The 23,454-nt window shown below is 42.1% G+C and overlaps 1 long non-coding RNA gene across 1 annotated transcript; it reads left to right on the top strand.

Annotated features, from left to right (window-relative positions):
• The first annotated feature begins 2,716 nt into the window (after nucleotides 1–2,716).
• Nucleotides 2,717–4,130, top strand: LOC147547382 (uncharacterized). Its single transcript, XR_015238829.1, has 3 exons — nucleotides 2,717–2,988; nucleotides 3,129–3,582; nucleotides 3,707–4,130. It is a non-coding gene; the product is annotated as an uncharacterized LOC147547382 (long non-coding RNA).
• Nucleotides 4,131–23,454: the final 19,324 nt, after the last annotated feature.

Here is a 23,454-nt window from a genome sequence, read left to right on the forward strand (position 1 = left end):
TGGCTGGCCGAGTAGCTGCTCTAAGTCGCTTTATCTCACGATCGTCAGAGAAGTGCCATCACTTCTTTTCCACCTTACGCAAGCCCAAAGAGTTCAATTGGACTCCAACTTGCGAAGAAGCACTTCAGGATTTAAAAAGGTATTTAACCACTCCACCTTTACTTTCGAAGCCTAAAGAAGGTGAAAATTTATATATATATCTAGCGGTCTCCAAGACTGCTGTAAGTGCTGTGCTAATTCGAGAAGAAGAAGGTAAGCAATTTCCTGTTTATTACGTTAGTAAAACTTTGCTCGACGCCGAGACTCGCTATAGTCAGCTTGAAAAACTCGCATTGGCCTTAGTCATGGCAGCTAGGAAGTTGAGACCATACTTCCAGTGTCATTCAATAGTTGTTGTCACAGCCTTTCCCTTGAAAAACATACTTCATAAACCAGAGTTGTCTGGGAGACTCACCAAATGGGCCGTAGAATTAAGTGAATATGATATAACCTATCGGCCTAGGACTGCCATCAAGTCCCAAGCATTAGCCGATTTTATCGTTGATTTTTCAGCTAACACTTTGCCACAGGCCGAGAAGGAACTTTTGTGTCTTACAGATCGAAGCAAACAAAAGTGAATCTTGTCTGTAGACGGCTCGAGCAACATGAACGGGGTCGGTCTAGGCGTGGTCCTCCAATCTCCAGAAGGAGACCTGATCCAACGTGCAATTAGATGCACCTTCAAAGCGACCAATAACGAAGCAGAGTACGAGGCCCTTATTGCTGGCCTAGCCCTTGTAAAAAACATGGGTATTCGACATCTTGAAATCAGGTCAGACTCCCAACTGCTAGTTAACCAGCTTCAAGGAACTTACCAAGCCTGAGACGCCAAAATGACAGCCTATCTGGCCCATGTAAAAGAAATGCAAGTCGAATTCGAAGAAATTTGTATAACCCAAGTTCCTCGACTTGACAATGAGCACGCCAATGAACTGGCCAACTTGGGATCCTCCATCCAGACTAAGGCAGTTCAGACTATCCCACTGGTCATCCTCGAGCGGCCAGCTGTATGGAAGTCTCCAACTTCCCATGTGGCCAGTACAGATCTAGCTGATAATTGGACGACTCCAATACTCCGATACTTAACGAATGATGAGCTTCCAGAAGATAAAAATGAGGCGAGGAGACATCGAGCCAAAGCTGCGCAGTTCACTATACTTGAAGGCCAATTGCTAAAAAGATCATACTCTGGCCCATACCTCAAATGCGTCACTCCTAACGAAGCCAGGTACGTACTAGCAGAATTACATGAAGGTGAGTGTGGTAATCATGCAGGTGGCCGCAGTCTGGCTAACCGAGCCCTCACAGCTGGTTATTACTGGCCAACCATGAGAACTGACGCTTCAAATTTCTCTAAACGGTGTGATAGTTGCCAACGATTCGCCCAATCCTCTCATTTGCCACCTGAACGCCCAAACTCCATTTTATCACCTTGGCCCTTCATGAAGTGGGGGATGGATATTGTAGGCAAACTTCCAACAGCCCCAGGGCAACGAGTATACATGCTAGCCGTTACTGACTATTTTAGCAAGTGGATCGAGGCCTAAGCCTATCACCAAGTTCGAGATCGAGAGGTAAAAACTTTTGTCTGGAAAAATATTATTTGCAGGTTCGGAGTCCCGAAAGAGATTGTCACAGACAATGGGTCTCAGTTCATCAGTTTTGATTTTCAAGACTTCTGTCAAAATTGGGTGATCAAACTCAGCTTCTCTACCCCGAGGTACCCCCAATCGAATGGCCAAGCAGAAGCTTCGAACAAGACTATCATTAAAACTTTGAAGAAAATGCTCAAAAAGGCTAAAGGAGCATGGGCAGACGAGCTACCCAGAGTCCTCTGGTCGTATCGAACCACTGCTCGAACTCCAACTGGCGAAACACCTTTCTCCCTTGCATACGGTTCAGAAGTTGTTCTGCCAGTCGAAGCAGGACTTCTATCAACTAGATCCCAGTGGACTAGTGAAGAAGGGAACTGGGAACAACTCAACCATAACTTAGACACTATCGACGAGTTACGGGACTTGGCAGTAATTAGAAATGCAGCCTACCAACAGAAGGCAGCTCGCCACTACAACAAAAATATCAGGGCTCGAACCTTCAAAGTGGGTGACTGGGTACTTCGAAAAGTATTCCAGAACACTAAATCAATTGGGGTTGGAAAATTAGCACCAACTTGGGAAGGACCCTACCTAATAACTAGAATAGTAGGGCAAGGCGCATACAAACTACAAGCCAAAGATGGACTCAACATCAATAACAGCTGGAATGCAACACATCTTAAGCTGTATCATATCTAAACTTTAAACTTTTTGTTTAAATTTTATCTCAAACACTTTACTGACTTAAGCATCGGAGAGTCGGTCGCTACGCCACCGACTAAGCCTCTAGCTCGATTTTTTGCAGGATAGAGCATACAACTGGAATGCAACACATCTTAAGTTGTATCATTTCTAAACTCTAAATTTCCTGCTTAAATTTTATCTCAAATACTTTACTGACTTAAGCATCGGAGAGTCGATGGCTACGCCACCAACTAACCCTCTAGCTCGATTTTTTACAGGTTAGAGCATCTTACCCAGACAAACAGACGTCTCACTAGAGGTTTATCTCTAACCTTCCAAAACTCCACCTCAAAAGTTTATATTTTAAGACCTCTACTAAGTAATTTTTGTACTGGAAGGTCGATGGCGCCACCATCGACCTCCCACCTAATTGCAGAGCGACTACGAACAACAGGGGGACAAGCATGGGTGGAAAACAAAACCTCCATCATCCACCAGCTTCAGTCGACTCGAAAGATAACAGTCTGGAAAAGTTGATTCAACTTCCAGACTAAAAGGCGTGAAACATTCCCCACTTTCAATCAGGGACACAAAAATTGTCAATGATCCCTGGGAAGCACGACGAACCAAACCATCCTCAAGTCTTGCACAATCCAAGACTCCATATAAGGTCAAACAATGTTCATCTCAACTTCCATGAAGTACTGAATGTATTCACTACTTACTTCTATCCTTCCCTCTATTGATAAAATATTACTGACTTGAGCGTCGATGGCGCTACCATCAACCATCGTTTTTGTGTGTGTACAGGTCGGCTCAGGGACAAACAGGAGAAGCACAAACTTCACTCATCCACTGACGCTAACCGACCGATAAACAACCTAAGTATAGAAAAATAGTTTTTCTACACTTAGGCTGGGGGGATAGACGGTGCTTTAAATTCCCTCAAAGCAAAAGCAAGACTAGAGCTTCGATCTTAAACTTCAAACGAAGAACACAAGACTTCTACGAGAAATCAATACATCCTAGAAGCTTATTGTCACTTCAACGAGGCAACAAGGTCCACGCTCAAACTCTAGTTGGCCTAACAGGGACAACGTCACACCAAAATGCAAGCTGAACTTCCTGCATAGCCGTGTAAGAGACCAGAGCAATCAACCTCAAACTTCTAGACGAAGAACATAAGACCTCGACGAAAGCACAATTATTTCTAGAGTCTTACTGTCACTTCAACGAAGCGACGTGGTTCACACTCGATCCCCAGGTTGGCTAATAGGAAGTACTACTACATCATACACCTTCTTACACCCCCATTTCAGCCACAAAGACGCCACTTATCTCACTTCCTCTATTAATTGCTTTTATTTAACTCTCTTTACACATTCCAGTTCATGTGGGCCGAGACGTCTCCCAAACTCCACCCTGCCTAAGGAAGGTTCGAGATAAACACAACCCGAGGAATATTAACGCCTCAGATGTTACCTAAAAACAACAAAAGAGCTCGAGACTTCGAAATCATCAAAGCAATAGAACGACTTGAAAATTTCACCTTCTTCCCGAAAGAATACGACCTCGAGCTCTACATGACAGAATTACGCCTCAAGGCTCGACTCCAACTACAAAGTCTCAGAATTCTACCATTCCAGAAGAACGCATTCGAAAATGCTATCCCAGGGACAACTCTGTAGACGACAGCGCAATCCCGAAGGTCAAGCTCAAAAAGAGCACCCTAAAATTTAATCCACTAGGCTCGAGATTACAAACCTCAAGTCTAAATTACTTTGTAATACTTCTTACTCAACTCATTTTTGTTACATTGCAATATTTTCTTATGAGTACCTTTTTTGAGTGTTTGATTGAAGTGACTTGAGTCATAAAATTCATTGAAGAGATCATCACCCTTGCAAATATTTGAATGGTCAAGACTACAATTCTACTGATGAAAACCAAGTAAAGGAAAGTTAGAACAACAACAAGGCATCACAAAAAACCCCATGGGCGTCTAAAATTGCATATGCCTTGAGGGCGTTTAATACACGTCTAGAACACAAAAACAACATAAAAGCCCCATGGGCATCGAAAATACGTCTAAACAAAAAACTACCCAACATCAAAGACCTGATCAAGCATCTGGTTCATCTATAATATCATCATGAGAGTCGTACCCGTTCCCCCTTCGCCATTCCCTCCAGTTCTCCAACTCGTCGTTTATGACCCAGGTTGTATGGAGACCTCTCTGGTACTCCTTCGCCATCTCGGCTCGAGCACGTAATGTCGCGGATTCCCCCATCTTGAGAATGTTTGTTGCACAGTCACTATGCTTCGCCTTGAATCCTTCGGAAGAAACTTTCAACTCCTCATGAGACACCTTCAACCTCGACATTGAAGGGGAATAACCTAGTGTATCTCACACACCTAATTGTCTAGTGTTGGTAGCGGAATCTCAAACATCATATGTTTAACACTAGTTTCCAGGATCTATACATGAACATACCAATGAACTAGATTGGAAAGATGATTACCTCTTAATCGTTTTCCCACGAACTAAATTCCGACCAGTATTCGGAAGATAAGAGCTCCAAGTGTAGCTCCTCTACTTGAGACACCGAGTAATGACTTGAACTCCCTCCTTTCAGTCAGCTAGGACCTTCTTGAAGGTTGAGATGAAGAACTCCTTCTTCTTGACTAGATACTTGAGAAAACTCCTTTTCTCTCTCTCTCTCTGAGATGTATATTCTGAAACTCTTTCAGACACTCACAATTCTATCTCTGAATTGCCTCTCAGCTGTGTTTTTCTTTAGGTTGTATAATTAGGTATATATAGAAATCCCTAGAATAGGTATTAGACTCAGACTAGGATTCCATAAACCTAATTATTAGGCAACACCCAAAATACCCTCCATTGGGTCTCTTTAAGTTGGCCGGCCAACATAGCCCGTTATGAGCTTCCTTGGCCGGCCCACTTAGGGCCTAGCCGGCCATCACATGGCCGGCCCTATTGCCTGGGCCGGCCATCACATGGCCGGCCTCCCTAAAGCCATTCCGGGCCTCCCTTTTGGGCCCGGACATGTTTATCTCTTCGGACTTCTCCGAATCTTTCAGGACTTACCAATAATGGATCCAATCCACTTATTTGTCATTATCCATCTAGCTAATTCTCTCCGTTCAAATCATTACTCTGTTGTGTAACCCTTGTAGGATCCGGTCTATGTTAGCCGCGAATCAACTCTTGATTCGACGATCGTAGTTGGCTTCTAGCTAAGCATTACGACCCCTAATTGGACCGGACTAATGATCTTTCGAGTAAGGTCATTAAGATCCTATTAGCCAAATTGCACGCATTGCATCCTTGGTCGAAGGACACTCCTTCGGAAGGATACCATTCCTTCAGACTTTAGGCATTATATCCTTCAGTCTCCCACTTGTACTTAGAACAAGTGCAATGCTCGATTCCCATGTTTTTTCGTATCTCATCTGATATGTCATATTCATCAGACTCTCTTGATCCCGAGAACAACTTCCAATTCAAACGATTAACTCTTAATCCGTATGAGCACGGCCATGCATTTTTCAGTTGTTTCTCATCAAGTGGCCCGGAGATACTTTATCCTGATTTTACTCAGGAAAACATAATCCATTCTTGTACTCCCACTCAATTTCATGTCTATCCTGTCTCCCCTAGTATGCCGCTTTTATAACCACTTTTTACGGATGGCGTTTGACGGTACCAAAGTTCGACATTCCTTCCATAAACTGAGTAAGTGCTCATGTTTTGAGGAATCTCTCCAATTTGCTTAAATGAGAGTTATGACATCTTATAACTTCAACTCTTGAAGTACTCTCATTCGGCGGGTTTCCAGTGTATCAACTATACACCTATGAAGTTGACCTTTGAATACTCCTATTCCCATAGCCCAAGAAACAACGCTATCTTGTCAATCACTCATGCTAGTCTTCTTAAGTCATTATTGTCCAACTAATGACCTGGACTAGGGATAGTAGGATGATGTGTCCATGTTCACTTAGTAGGGTTTCTTTCATTAGATCACGTATCTAATAAGCCTACCTGGAACACTCCATCCTTTTGGACTGTCGTCTAAATTCTAAACCACAATTTAGATGACGAAATAAACCCAGTTTATTTCGAATAACAAGAGTTTGTAAAATTTGAGCACCCGCGTGAACTCCTTCACGTTCTCAATTTTACAAGTCATCTTAGGATTCTCCTTCCTGGATCCTAATTCCTTAGATCCGAGCATCTCATGATCGTTCTAAGGTGACAGTTTAGTTTCCTTTTCACTTCGCTTTGTTATTATCTTGCTTTCGAACTCTTCGTAAGCTGTTATGATAATATCAGTTTTCTCCCACTGAAATTAGCACTTCCCAAGTTCTAATTTTACTTTCTTATCTAGTAGAGTTAAGTAACGACTCCCAGCATGGAAAACTCTTTTCCATCTGTTAGCCCTTCCTAAAAGATTCCTATCTTTATTTTCGGAAGATTACTTTTATGACTTTCTTCAATCTTCTGACTTGTATGGGCGACGACATCTTTTCGTACTCCAAGTACCTTTTAGATGTTCGGGTAAACAACAATCATCTCATGATCGTTCTTATGTTTTCTAACATAAGTGTCTCTCCCATGTTTATCACGGGAGTTGGGTAGAATTTCTCTCCAAGAGATCTTCTTATTCAGACCTCTCCAAAACTCCTTTTGAACGAGTCTTTATCATCCTCTGGTCTATCTCCATAGACTTTGATGCCCATGGTTAATTTACCCTCGTCTTCTTGTCCTCTCGTGTATGTCTCCTACATACAGGACCTGAAACAACGCTTGTTTCACTCCCACTTACCTTCTTGTCTCACAAGATTTAACCATTCTTACTCTTATCTCTTTGGATTTCCGATCCAATTTCAGAGTGGTTTCTGCTATAGTTCTTTTGAATCTTCTCAAGACTCATTGGGGTTTTTGAGCAACCTTCTTAACTCCTTAAGAAGTTTCCAGGCGATTGTCCCTCGAACCATTCAAGTCGACATCCCTTGTTACGTATGCCGAGTAACTCTTACTCTCTTTCGTTTTAAGCAAGTAACTCCTTACTTCCTCTTGTTGCTCTTTATCGAATCCCATTCGATTTTTCCTCCCACTTGTCTTCTTTAAAGGACCCTCCTTTTAATGAAGACACCATCGAGAGCAACAATCTCATTGTGTTTCGATGATTTGCGAGAAAAACCCCGTTCTTCTTCTTGAAGAACTTATGTCTAAACGCTTTAGACATCAGAATAATTGACAAATTTTAGAACTCCTTCTAAAATAATATCCATATCCAGATGGACTCAATTATTCACTATAGCTTTTCTAGGTTTTTAGTGGTTTGGCAGATACGTATTAGACTTTGTGTTTTCGGAAGACCGATTACTATCGAACTTATGATCTCATCATATTCTTTAGTCACCCAGATCCGCTTCTCGATTTAGGATTTGTTTCCAAAACTTCTCCACAATCAAGTCTTACGTCCATTCTAATCACCTTAATCGCAGACTTTCATGTCTAACATTATTTTCTACCATTAACTGAACTCTTGTACTACTACAAGATTTAGAATGACTAAGTCGGATCATTCATTAAAATTACTTAAAAGTTAGATAGGCTCTTTTAAGAACATCATAAAATATCTCATATTTTATTCACTCCCATAATCTCATTACAGAGTCAATGTTCTAAAAAAGAAAAAGAAATACTAAAACTACTTTAAAGTATTGCCTATCGAGTCTATGATCCTTCTTGAGCTTTTCCAGCAACTCTTGCCTTCTTAGCTTTTGACAGGTTCATCTCCTCTTCAATAAATACTCAGCTCCCTCTTGCTCCTGTCATTCATAATGATAAGAGTCTTTTAGGTATCTCATACCTTGAGGAATTTGTATTTAATTGAATAACTTTTAATAATTTTTACCTTGACCGGAACTCCCAGCTCCGTTCTTTCTGTCTTCCAGGAATTTTGGACAGTTTCTTTCCAATGACCCGTGCCATCGCAATAGAAACACTTGGAATCAGAATGGGTACTTTTGTTCATGGCAACTTCTTTGCCTTTCACTTTACCCGTTTTCTTCCTTTTGAATTTCTGCTTCCCGTCCTTCTTAAATCCCTTTTCTTTATGAACCATTAGAACTTCTTTCTTAGGTTCAACTATTGCAATGTTCTCTTCGGCTGTTTGGAGCATAGCGTGTAGTTCTTCTAGAGATTTGTCCCAGCCATTCATATTATAGTGCATTCTAAATTGATTGAATCCACTATGGAGTGAATGCAAAATAATATCAGTGGCAAAATCTCGGCCATTATCGACTCCCAGCCGATTCAGTTTTTCAAAAAGACTAATCATTTTGAAAACATGTGGCCCTACAGGCTTTCCCTTTTCAAGACGCATATCCAATATCGTCCTTGAAATCTCATACCTCTCCATTCTCGACTTCTTTTGGAACAAATTCCTAAGTTGTCGAATCATGGTGTAGGCATCCATTTCTATGAACTTATCCTGAAGATTAGGTTCCATGGTTGCCAACATGAGGCATGTGATGGGTTCGGACCTCTTCCGAATGTTCCTTTCGTGCTCCCTTTCTTGTTCAGTCGAATCTTCATTGAGAACAGGAATAGGTGTGTCTAACACGTTTGGCTTATGTTCGGATCTTAGGACAAGTCCTAGATTCCTTTCCCATACCATAAAGTTGTCACCATTCAACTTTTCCTTTTCCAGAAGCCAGCGTATGCTGCTTGAGTCTTTTGTTGTCATAATTAAACTACAAGTAAGAAATGCGAAAGTGATTAAACTTGTTATCCTGGCAATTTTCTTAATTTGCCTATATTATTCTACTTTTGTTGTCCCCATAGAATAATATAATTCCAAGATCCCATTCCTTCGAAATTAAGCGTACTTTGGCACTGCCCTTAATTCGTCGTCCTGGGTGAGTAACTCCTTACTGATCATATCTCATATGACTCTTGGTTAACGATTTAAACATTAAATCGTCCTTTAGCCTCGAAGTCCAAAACACTTTTGCTGACTCGTTTGAGAATAACCATTTAGACATGTAGACCTCTTCATAGATCTACCCGTATTGTCCCGTGGTAAAAGATGGCACCCTGCTTTGGCATGACCCACCATCGATGAACAAGGGCTCAACAGGTGTCTTAATCTGGGTAGGCTTTACTCAAAATTCTTTTTAGGACTTATTACGTAATTTATCAAGTTGCGTTACTGTGAACTCTTGCATAACCATTCATGATTTATTACGTAAAAGTTTATGTGGGTTTGCGTAATGATTTGTTAAATCTTAGTATTACCCCTTAAAAGATTCCATCTTTTAAGTTTATTTCTTTTTCGCCTATGGTTCGATTGGATCCATATCCAAGAACCTCTATTGACTACTCCCACTTGAACCATGATCTCATCATTCAGTTCGTCAATAGATTCTAAGACCCTGTACTCTAAGTATTATTCGGGCACAACTCCTTGCGCTTAGAACAAGAAACGATAATCTTATCTAAAGGTATACTATTCTACGCAATCACATACATCCATACATACAAAAATATGACAATCATAATAAATAAAGTATGTATCCTAGATTCATCTCTAGGTTTTGCTATGTATCGTATAGCTATTGTGGGAATTTGTGACATCTCTATGTCTAATGGCTCTAATGTTTCGTATTCACAATACTTAAATTAGAAGCACATTACGTTTCTTCCTTAATTGTTTCCTAAATCAATATAAGGAAAAACTCCGTTCGGGTTCTTCTCTAACCCGGGTCTATGTCGGAAAAAATTATGCTCGGAACCGGGAGAAAGTCTGAAAAACTCCCTTTCAGATCATGGCCTAAAAGCCCTTGAATCCCACTCAAAAAGATCTGGGTCAAACCTGGTCAAAGTCCCTTGACTGATCTCTGGTCAACTCTTGACTCAACCTGGTCAAGGTCCGGTCCTTGAGACAGCACCTTCCTGTCGTGCTTGGTCTCTCGGGCAGACGCGTCCTAGCCCAGCTAGACGCTTCTGTCCTAGGACAGACCATAGACATCTCGGGTGAGATGTCTAGGATGCGTCCTGGTCGCGTCCCAGACGCGTCCAGACCATCCGGTCACCTTACATCCCTCTCGGGTACTCAATCCGAGAGGTGTTGGAACTCCCAGACACGGCCCATACGTGTCTGGACCTGGGACAGCACTCGTGCCATCTCGGATGTTCGGTCCGAGATGCACCCGTGCTCCACAGTCGCGTCCCAGACGCTTCTGTGCATAGACGGCAAGGCCATCCTTCCTTGGATGCCTTCTGGACGCGTCCAGACGCGTCCTAGACGTTTCTGGATGCTCCGGTCGTATCCCAGTCGCATCTGGAAGCTTCCAGTCGCATCCGAGATGCTTCTGGTCGCTCTAGACGCATCCTGGATGCGTCCGGACTCCCGTCCAGTGTCTCGGTCCTAGACCGAGACTCTAATAGGTTCCCTCGAGCGCGTCCCAGATGCGTCAGGGATGTCCGAGACGCTCCTGTCTCGGAATCCTATTCCATCTCGGACTGGGATATCCCAGACGCGTCTTCCACGCGCTGGGACGTCCGGGACCCGAGAGTCTCGGACTCCTAGTCCGTGTTGGACTGGGATATCCCAGACGCGTCCTAGACGCTCTGGGACGTCCGAGACCCGAGAGTCTCGGACTCCTAGTCCAGCTCGGACTAGGATTCCCGGTCCTTCACGGACTGGGATTTCCAGTCCCTGTCTGTCTCGGACTGTCTGTCCAAGACGTGCTGGTCCGGTCCGGACGCGTCCTGGACGCGTCCTGTCCGGTCCGGCCAGTAGGGTTTCGAAACTTTTTGGAAATCCAACCGTTCCAACTGATTTTCTTTGTTTTTTCTTTGTTCCAGCTGCTGTTAGGTACTGTTTTTGATCAATTCATCAACCAATCTTCATGGTTTTTGATGATTTTATCAAAATTCTAATACCCTAAAGCTTGTTTATGAAAACTCTTTTCATAAAACTATGTTTCTACTGTTTCTAGGTCATGAATCTCATCCAAAACCTTAATTTGATCTCATCAAACTTATGCTTGAATCTCTATTCAAACATTAAAACACTAATATCTAGTTGTTCAAGTATGAATCTAATTCGTCTAGTCAAAGATAGTTCATGCAAACTGCTCGTGATGCCACTGAAGGGGAATAACCTAGTGTATCTCATACACCTAATTGTCTAGTGTTGGTAGCGGAATCTCAAACATCATATGTTTAACACTAGTTTCCAGGATCTATACATGAACATACCAATGAACTAGATTGGAAAGATGATTACCTCTTAATCGCTTTCCCACGAACTAAATTCCGACCAGTATTCGGAAGATGAGAGCTCCAAGTGTAGCTCCTCTACTTGAGACACCGAGTAATGACTTGAACTCCCTCCTTTCAGTCAGCTAGGACCATCTTGAAGGTTGAGATGAAGAACTCCTTCTTCTTGACTAGATACTTGAGAAAACTCCTTTTCTCTCTCTCTCTGAGATGTATATTCTGAAACTCTTTCAGACACTCACAATTTTATCTCTGAATTGCCTCTCAGTTGTGTTTTTCTTTAGGTTGTATAATTAGGTATATATAGAAATCCCTAGAATAGGTATTAGACTCAGACTAGGATTCCATAAACCTAATTATTAGGCAACACCCAAAATACCCTCCATTGGGTCTCTTTAAGTTGGCCGGCCAACATAGCCCTTTATGGGCTTCCTTGGCCGGCCCACTTAGGGCCTAGCCGGCCATCACATGGCCGGCCTCCCTAAAGCCATTCCGGGCCTCCCTTTTGGGCCCGGACATGTTTATCTCTTCGGACTTCTCCGAATCTTTTAGGACTTACCAATAATGGATCCAATCCACTTATTTGCCATTATCCATCTAGTCAATTCTCTCCGTTCAAATCATTACTCTGTTGTGTAATCCTTGTAGGATTCGGTCTATGTTAGCCGCGAATCAACTCTTGATTCGACGATCGTAGTTGGCTTCTAGCTCAGCATTACGACCCCTAATTGGACCGGACTAATGATCTTCCGAGTAAGGTCATTAAGATCCTATTAGCCAAATTGCACGCATTGCATCCTTGGTCGAAGGACACTCCTTCGGAAGGATACCATTCCTTCAGACTTTAGGCATTATATCCTTCAGACATTTCTTCTTCAAGCAAACTAATGCGAGCCTCAAGGGCACTCTCCTTGTCCTTCCCCTTCGAGCGGTCCTCCTTCAACTCAGCTACCTGCTTCGCGTAAGAAGAAATGAGCCTCTAGGCATGAAAGATCCCAGACACAGCCTGCAACAAACATAAAAATACATCAACCACTCTATCACCCAAGGGGATAAGAGTTCGAGAGGCACAAAATATTACCTGGGCGCCGCCGATGGCCACGCGCCTCATCGCCTCCTCAGCACCCAACTTACCAAGGAAGTCGACGTCACCATCCAAATAGTAGAGATCAGACAATCCTTGCACAAAGGAAGGGTCTTGGAACACTGATGCACCCTCGGGCACTTGAGTACGATAATTACCCACTTGAATCGGCATAAAGGTCGCCTCGGGGCGAGCACGCTCAACCGAAGGGCCCGGCTCGACCGAGGTATTCGAAGGTTCGACTGGCCGAGATGGAGCAGATTGAAGCTTCCTTTTCTTCGATCCCCTCACGGAAAATTCTTTTGCCGATGGTGGAAGAATGCTCCGCGGAGGCATATCGTCAGCTAAACAAGTCAAACAGAGAAAAAGTAAGTGAAACATAATGCAACTATAACTCGTTAATTCATGCAAATGATGTACCTGTTGGAACGATAGAAATAGGGCGAGTGATACGTTGGTGACGAGGGTTCGTCGGACAAAGAAGAGTCTTCCAATCTCTCCTCTCGGCCTCTAACAAAGTGAAAGCCTCGAGTCTAGACTTATTCCTCAAAAGTCAGACCGTGGCGGTTGCCCTTCTTCACACATAAGCAGAAGATATTCAGGTGACAAAACTTCTTACTTTACAAAAATCAAACAAACAACACATGCATAACTCACTAAGGCGACGCCAGCCAAGCGGAAAGTTCTGCTCAGCACTACAACCAAACATGTTGCAAACGTAAAAGTATCGACATTGCCAATTCCTTTCGTGTTTGGTCAAATTAAGGATGGGATGGACCATACCGCTGCGAATCTTTAGCTGATACCGACCACGATCTAAGTGATTCTCTTTCAAGTAATAATACGCGCAAACATCGACCTCGTCTACATCTTGCTCCTCCTTTTCCGTTAAGGCAGCTAGAGCTAACAACAACCTCCAAGTGTTCGGCATGAGCTAAGAAGGGGCTATTTTGTACCGAGATAGCACTCTGCAAACTAGGGGAGGCACGGGATACCTAAGGCCCAAACGGAAGCAATGCTCGTAGATAGCCGTCCAACCCGGGGGACTGCCCCAGCTGGCAAGCTCGTTAGGGCGAGCCGCCCTAATATCGACTTCGTGTGGAATATCATACTTATGTCGCAATCCACTAACATATTCGTCATCAAGTATCGAAAAACAACACCCCTCTGGCATATCCTCTACCTCGGCATTACGCGAGTCTGAGGCACCCTCGCCGTTGTCATCAGTAAGGCACATGCTCGGGTCCTCCATCCTACAAGTCATCGACGGAAAAGGGTGAACAATTGTTTCCAACCTAATGTCGAGGCCTACAAACTTTTGTCTTGAACAAATCCAACAAATGTTTGCACGTATGACTCGCGAGCGAACCAATACTTAGTCTAACCAGACTATATTTGGTCTCTCTAGGACAAATAAGTCCCGCTAGCTCGAATGGATTGAGCCAACACTTAGTCCAGCTAGACTATATTTGGTCTCTCTAGGGCAACTAAAGTCCCGCTAAATGGATTGAGCCAACACTTAGTCCAGCTAGACTATATTTGGTCTCTTTAGGACAACTAAAGTCCCGCTAAATGGATTGAGCCAACACTTAGTCCAGCTAGACTATATTCGGTCTCTCTAGGATAACTAAAGTCCTGCTAAACTTTAAACGACTAGGCATCTAATACTACCATGACACCTAAGGAACGAGCCGCCACTTAGCCATCTAGACTACTTCAAGCAAATTCAAGGCCAATATTCCATAAATAGCAAAACATGGATTTCAACAAATATATTAGTTCATAAAGATTCAAGCATCAATATCTAGCTAAAAGCATGCAAAGGAAAAAAAATATATATGGAAAGCATAGGAAGAACATGTGAAGAACATGGGAAGAACAAGCAAAAAACATGTAGAACATGAAGAACAAAGGTAAAAATCCAAAAACCTTACCTTAAATATCCAAAGCAAGGCAAGATCCCTCCACTTGCTCCAAAAGCTCACAAGTTGCTCCAAATCCTCACAACACAAGTGAGAAAGTGAGGGGTCCTCACTCCTTTATATAAGGGTGAGACCAAAAAATGAGTGGTTCACACCCACTCACATGTCACATCACCATGTGACACTATTACCCCCACTAAATTATTTTTGTCACATAGTTCTTGAGATTCCCTACAAAAAGCATGTATTGTCTATTTAATTGTATGTCACTTGGACACATTTGTTCACACACATAATGGGTGTACACATATACACACATGCACATAAATACATATACATATACCTACGTACGCATATAAATATTTAAACACATGTGTATATATATATATATATATATAACAACAGCATAAAAAATAAAAAAAAATAAAAAAAAAATCTATTGTCAACCTCTAGACTGCCATGAAGCAGTCTAGAGGAGTCCCCCCAGGCTACCCACGGTAGTTTGGAGGGAAACCCTCCAGACTGCCGAAAGGCAGTCTGGAGGAATCCCTCCACTACCTGGTGGTAGTTTGGCGGGATTTCCACCAAACTACCATCAAATAGTTTGGGAGAAATCCTCCCCCAAACTACTTAAGGTAGTTTGGAGGAAACCTCCACCACCCACTAACCGTGGGCAATTTTGGAGGTTCCCCGAAACTACCTTTCGGTAGTTTGGGCAAGATCCGTCCGACTAATTTCGCGTATTTTTTTTAATTGGATCTGTGAATGTTGGCGTATTTTTAATTACTATGAGAACGAAGACCAATTTCGACACCGAGTCGTATACTACTCGAAGTGGTCGGGCAATCAATATATTTTACGAGGTAACATATTTCGGACACGTCATACGACTTTCAAGAATACTGGAACTTCTCTCATAAAACGCTGAAACGCCTCCTCGAGAATACAAAGTCTACTCTCTAAGTGAGCAAATCACTAACTTAGAGAGCGGGGGACAAACTGTAGTGGTCAAAAATCGTATCAAGTCCACTTCGCCTAAGTGATGGCTAGGCCCAACATACTTCGAATAAATACCTCTTGGGCCCACTCACTTGCTAGTTGGACACTCTCCAACATGGAATTTGACTCACTAGAGGTCCAGACGGCTCTAAGCCCTTGCGAACGCCCATCTAGACGAACAATAACCCACCAAAAGTTACAATGCTCCAAGCACCCCTTGGTCGCCCTCAACCGAGCCTGCCGGATACCGAGTCAACCTCAACTCCGGAGACCTCGCCACGTACTCATTTGACGAAGTCGCTCTAAAACCCCACGACGCCTTAAGTACCGTTAGGCGATCTCAGACTACAAAGGGTTTAAAGTCGAGGCATCGTAATCGTACGATCGAGTTACTCCAAGCGACAGATCGACGATCAATAGCGAGTCTCCCTTAGGGTTTGGGGTCACCCTCGACCCCAATTATCTCGGATCTAACAGACTCCACGAGTCCATCAGTCGCCTATAAATAGAAGGAAACTCAGACTCCAAAGGCATCGAATACCGACTAGAAAACTACAGAACACTCTTCTCTCTCTCACATTTAGTATCTTCTAATCAGTGCTCTAGACGACGATAATCGACCTTCGAATTCCAGAAGACTTGAAGGGTAATCTTCTAGGGGATCACTCTAGACGGCGATATTACATCTTCAAGCTCCATCACTCTCGAAGTCCTTCTGAAGTCTTTGTTACATCCCACTTCTCCATTATCCAGATTCTACGATCGAGACGACCTCTCGACCTGCTCTAGGAGATCAATCCGACCAACTATCCCGTAGAGTCGAAGCTCCGGCCACTCTACGAGTCTAGCCACCCTCCAACGATACAACACGGTGACACCCTCAGCATTCAATCGATTAATATTCATCTTTTATAGTTTGTTGACTTGACCGTCGGAGTGCCCTTGGCAAGACACCATCCCGGTGTCCCCAAGACTTCACGGTTTTACTTGTTTTTGTCTGTCTACAGGTCCAACCGGAATTTCGTCCTTCTCGAGGTCTAAAGCCCAAGTTGTCGGTGGCCCACCAATCGACGATCTATTAATTGTTTGATTTTCTACCGTCCACAATACACAAGGGTCTGACATCCAAATCATAGATAAGCATGGTTCATATAGTAAAGGGTTTAAGCATGTCAACACATAATGAATCAAGTAAATGAGTTCATGTAAAAGCTAAAGACCTCTTCACTAATGATCTTACCCTAAAATTCAAGTGGCATACCATAATGAGCAACATCTATGTTCTGAAGTCACAAAACTTTGATTCCTAAGTTAGTACATTTCGCCTCGACTTCGGCCTCACGGACATACACTCCAAATATGAAATTACTCAAGTGTGGTTCGCTCGTATGTGTGAGTGTGATCATTAACATGGGCTCAACACATAAAAATGGGTGAGGACAACATTTTAAAACAAATGATCTACGGAAAGGAATTAGCCACTAAATAGAGTGGGGAAGCTCACTCGCCCTTCTCACCCATTCTACCCTCTAAAAATGCCTTCTAAAGTTTAGCGGATACTAGAGATGGATTAATGATGGTGGATTCCCGAGAATGTCGACCTCCTCATGATAGAACCTCTTAAGCATTTCCACATTCGTTTCTTGCTTCGAATACTTATTCATGAACACAAACATCAACACATATGTACAATCACATTACACACACAAAAAGAGCTAACACATGCTCAAACATACTCATGAACCACTTTTATTTCATTTTTCCTTTCTTTTTTTCTTTCTTTTCTTTTTCCTTTTTTTCATTCTCTTTTTTCTTTTTCTTTTTTCTTTTTCATAACACAAATACAATCAACCAAAACAAAATACAACACACATAACTCTATTCTTGCAATCAACTTTTCATTTCATAATTGCTTTTGACATTCTTCTTTCTTTCTTCTCATGTCTTCATTCTCGAGATATAAGATGATGATGGTAATGGAGTATCCGCCTCCCTCTAGTTGACACTCTTATCGGGTTTCATGGACTACAAGGGCAAGGTTAATTCGCTATCCTAATGTCACTCCTAGTGGCTAAGGAAGTTGAGCACATGAGATCAAATGAGCTCTTTTAATAGTTACGAGGTTGAGTAGCTCTTCATTCTACTCGAAGTTCGCGCGGAAGAGTACACTTGAAGGATAATTTACGCTTTGAGCTCTCACATGGGTTAAGTCTCCACTAATGACTACTCTAGGTCTCTTAGAGATGTTTCTTCTTCACTAAGATGTTACTCCCATAGCATAACACAAACACTCAAGGACTCGACTTTCATGCAAAGGCCACTAGCAATCACAAAACTCATCAACTCGACACATATGTCTCAGCATTCTTAAAACTATCACTACAATCACATGCAAATATACTAAAAAAATTTCAAATTTTGGCTAATTTGAACCCTTTTGTCTTCAAAACCCATGGTCATGCATTGGTTATGGTCAAATCCCGCATCCCCAAACTTAAAACTAACATTGTCCTCAATGTTCTAAGCATACACTCACCAAAAGATAAAGAGGCACATCAATTTAAAGAGAAGAGTAGAGAGATATTACCATAACCGAAGGAGATAAAGGATGATACTACCAAGACTCATGTATAACGAGGTTCCAAGTTGATGCCTAGCTCACGCCATCCCCAAACTTGGAACAAACCACGCCTTAGAAGTAAAACAATTAAGAAATGCTCCTAAAATATCACCAAATATCATGAGAGTGAAGCACATACAAACATGACCACATAAAACCTAGCACTAACGCGGGTATACACGATTGCATTGAGCTATGCAATTAGCCTTTGATTCTCTTGTTTTCACCCAAGAGCACGAGTTATGTCTCGCGGAGGGTTTCCAGAGATGCTACCCACAAACATCAAGGCCCCTACTTAGTCGGCCTAACGATCATATAGTAAAAGACGGAAGATTTGGGGGTCAACCCAAAGAAAACTATATACACATGGTAATCGTTTCACAAATATATACAAGCTATAACGTGAAAGTGAGACGAAAAGCGAAAAGAAGCCTTCGGATGATAACAAGCAAAATCCATATAGATTTAATCTATTAACTACACTGTCACCTTCGACTAAGTATGGAAGTAATACAAAGGTCATAGGCATTAAGCTTTAAGCTTAGACTAGTAAAATTGAGGGTGTAAGGAGTTACACGGGCAGGCTCAAATTTTACAAACTCTTATTATCAGAAATAAGTTAATTATTTCGTCGTTAAATCATGGTTTAGTATTTAATTGACAGTCCAAAAATAATGAAGCATTCCAAGTAGGTTTATCAGATGCGTGATCTGGTAAATGAAACCCTACTAAGTGAACTTGGAATAGATTCATTATTAAGTCCCTAGTCCAGGTCATTGCATGGACAACAATGACTCATGAAGACTAGCATTGGAGATTGACTGATAGCGCAGTTTCATGGGCTATAGGAATATAGTATTTAAGTCAATTACATGAGTGTATGATTGGAGAATATAAACTGGATAACCCAAACATGAGAGTTCTTCAAAAGTTTAAAAACGTCATGAACGCTCATAGGCAAGATTGGAGAGATTCCTTAAACATGAGTAATCCACTCATCTTATGTAAGGAATGTCGAACTTTCGTACCCCTCAAACGTCGTGCCGTAAAAGGAGGTTATAAAGATGGATTACTGGGGGAGACAGGATATACATGAAGTTAAGTGGGAGTACAAGACTGAATGATGTCTTCCTATTAAAGATAGGATACGTATCTCCGGGCCACTTGAGGAGAAGCAACTGGAAAATGTGTGGCCACACTCAAATGGATTAATGGTTAATCATTTTCTTTGACAGTTGTTCTCCAGATCAAGAAAGTCTGAAAGATATGACGTATCAGATGAGATACGAAGAGACATGGGAATCGAGCATTGCACTTGTTCTAAGTACAAGTGGGAGACTGAAGGATATATCCGTTCGATCTGAAGGAGATGTCCTTCCGAAGGAGTGTCCTTCGATAAAGATGCCAATGCGATCAATTTGTCAGCTAGGATAACGATGACCATACTGTGAAGATCATCCAGTCCGGTCCAATTAGGGGTCGTAATGCTTTGCTAGAAGCCAACTACGATCGTCGGATCAATTCGGTGATTCGCGGCTAACATAAACTGGATCCTACAACGGGTTACACATAAGAGTGGTAACTTGATCGGAGAGACTGAACTAGACGGGAACAGGCTAAAGATGGATTGGATCCAACTAAAAAGGCCGAAAAGGTTCGAATGGAGATTCGGAACAAGATAGAAAGAACCGGACCTAAAAGGGGTGCCTGGAGTAAGGCTTTATGGGCCGGCCATATAAAGCCCATAGTGGGCTGCCCTGGCCGGCCACACTTAAGGGAATAGCCAAAATGGTAATTATCTTTTCTGTGACCCGAAAATAGAAAGACCTAATCTGAATATGATTCTAATTAGGGTTTCTCTATATATAGGGTCATTAGAGAACCTAAAAGGTGTGGATTTTTCTCTGGAAGAAAAATATACAACTCTCTCTCTCTCAATATACAGCTAGTGGAGAGAGAGGAATATAGTGAAGAGTTGTTCTTCTCAACTTTCTATTAAGTCCTAGCAGTCTGAAAGGAAGGGAGATCAAGTCAACCTACTCGGTGTCTCAAGTAGAGGAGCGACAATTGGAGCTCTCGATCTCCACACGCGATTGGAAAGGTTCGTGGGAAAAACGCGATAGAGGTATTTTTCCTATTCTAGTTCATTGATTAGTTCATGCATAATCGATCCTGGTATTCTAGTGTTAACATATGATGTTTGAGATTCCGCTTAGAACACTAGATAGGTGTATTAGATACACACATATTCCTACAACCCCTTGCGTCGCTGCTTAGCAAAGGATGAACAAGAATACGAAATGAAAGAGACACACGAGGGGGCCGCAGGGACTCACGCAGGTCCAAGAATATTGTACAGGCAGTTTACCCTAGCCAGGTATTATTAGCCAGGAATGCTAGGCATAAAGCATACCAATTACTGCGAACCGTGCCAAGTGTACGCACACGACTATCGACTACACCCCCACCGAACTGACGCCGATCATAAGCCCTTGCCCCTTTGCGCAATGGGGAATTCACCTGGTGGGACCCTTCCCAACAGAAACATGGGGGGAAAAGATGTTGTTGGTCATGGTAGACTACTTTACCAAATGGGCGGAGGCGGTAGCATTAACCAGGACTCGGACGAAGGAGAATATCAGCATATTGTGGGGAAACGTAATAACTCGGTTCGGATTCCAAGGATCCTAGTCATGGATAACGGGCCCCAGTTCAACAATGAGGCCATGAAGGAGTTTCTTGCAGGATATGGGATCAAACCAGCCTACATCAGCCCAGCACATCCTGCTGGAAATGGACAAGTCGAGGAAACCAACAAAACTCTGGTTAAGTATATTGCTGATGTCGAAAATTGTCTCCCGGTTAAATCAACATGAAAAAGGGAGTTGATGCATGACAGCCTCCGTTACGATGGTATATTCTGTTTGGAGAGGAGAGAATTAACTTCCTCCTGAATGTGTCATGTACACATTCTTTTGTTAGTAATGGATCACTATGGTCTTGAGCATTGTGACACGAGGGTTGGTCTTTCCTGGTCCATACCATGAATTTCGCGACCTTCTTTCCTTAGTCATGCTCTGGAAAACACCAATGTTTCCATCCTTGTCTATTTTTCACTTTGAAAAACCTATTTGGACTTAACAGGAACCCTTTCTTTAAGCAAAATAGACCAAGTTCCAAACTTGATTTCAGACATGGATTCCATTCTGATCATATGGCTCCAAGCCATGTTTCGAAGTGATTCCGTCACAGCTTTTGTGTAGCTAGCTCATTTTCTTCTTCAGCCGGATCTCCATCCTCTGAGACAGATTTATAAGCTTTCAAGGTCTATAAGGGGTTTGAACAACTTTGAGACGCTCTCAACTCTTTGAGAGTTGTCCTGCGAATCTAATTCGCTTTATGCGGGAGGATCTTCGAGATCTTCCATCTCTACCTCTCTTTCCATGTCTATTGGCTCTGAATAGATAGGAACCGCAATTTCTGACATTTGTACATCACTGTCAGTTTTGTTGCTCAGATCAAATTTCTTCGATATCTAATATTTCTCCCACTTGTCTTCTTGAAATAACTCTTATTTCAAGGAAGACACCACCACGAGCAACAACCACCTTGTTCTCTGATTGTTTGTGGAAGAATCCCCAATATTTCTTTATCCCGTAAAGAAATATTCTGTCTGATGTGTAAACTTGGTTCTCGGAAACCATTTACGTTAATTTCATATCATTAGACCTTTAAGAAATGACCACTTTGGAACCATTCCAAACTCATACTCTTATGGTGTCTTTTCAACTTTTGACAAAATTTGGTTAGTTAGGATGAACGACCGTGTTTGAGAATATATCCCAGAAACTTTTCGGAAGATTGGCCTAAACCTATCATTGATCGACTCATGCCTAAACCTATTATTTGTTACGGTGAATTTGAACGTGGTAGTCTGGAAAGTCTTCTCCTCTTCCGGGCTGATCAGCACTGATCCTGCTCCTTTCGTGGCTTCGCTTGAAGCTCTATCTATGAAAAGAGTCCAGAATTTCTCTAGTCCAATACCGGTTGCTGCGACTGAGCATTCTGTTACGAAGTCCGCCAACGCCTGTCCTTTTATCGCAGTCTGGGGTTCATGTCTGGTGTCGAATTCACTCAGCTTCACTGCCCGTTTGGTTAGTCGTCCTGAAAGGTCCATTTTCTAGAGTATGTTTCTAAGTGGTTACGGTGAATTTGAACGTGGTAGGTTCTACATGGTCATGTCTTTTATGTGCTCCATTCTCATGATATTTGTTGACATTTTAGGAGTATTTCTTATATGTGTTACTTCTAAGGCGTGGTTTGTTCTAAGTTTGGGGATGGCGCGAGCTTGACATCAACTTAGAACCTCTTTATACACGAGTCTTGGTAGTAATATCATTTATCTCCTTCGGTTATGGTAATATCTCTCCACTCTTCTCTTTAAATTGATGCGCCTCCTTATCTTTTGGTGAGTATATGCTTAGAACATTGAAGACAATGTTAGTTTTAAGTTTGGGGATGCGGGATATTGAATGTGTGGAAGGAGATGTCCTTCGACCAAGATCGCAATGCGGTGAATTATTTTCTTTTCTCTTTAATCTCTTAAAATCAAAAGAGAGATTCTATTTATATATTTGGTAAATACAGATATACTTTCTCTTTCTTTTTCCTAATCTAAGGAGGAAAGAATGAGCTGTTTCACAAGATTGAAAAAGAAATCTTCTTAGAACAGAGGAAGAGATTTGATTTTATGCATAGAGAGAGAGATGGAAGGAAAGGATTGAGTTGGAATTCGATTCAATAAGAGCTAGAAACTTAAACAGAGAGCTGGAGTTGATGAAGAGATTTGATTGATCTCTGTTACTATATTCAGAGAAAGAAGGAATGTTTTTCTTTTGGAAGATTATGAAGATAAATAGAGAATCATGAAGATCTTCTCTCAAATTAACAGCTAAGACAGAGAGGGATTCGGTTGATCCTTTCTTTCTCTTTATGATGAGATTACTACACTAAATATGGCTGACCAGAGATAGGGATTTGATCTCTTGGCTGTTTTATGTAAGTATACAGTGGAGAGATAAGAAGATTGGATCCGATTGACTCAAGATTTTGAAGAAAGAGATGAAGATAATTGATTTCTTTAGAGAGAGAATCCCACCATTGCAGTATAAATCCAGAGCTTAATCACT

Source organism: Eschscholzia californica, unplaced genomic scaffold, assembly GCF_041429995.1.
Source record: "Eschscholzia californica isolate CP2 unplaced genomic scaffold, dmEscCali1.0.p SCAF_3, whole genome shotgun sequence".
NCBI lineage: Eukaryota > Viridiplantae > Streptophyta > Magnoliopsida > Ranunculales > Papaveraceae > Eschscholzia > Eschscholzia californica.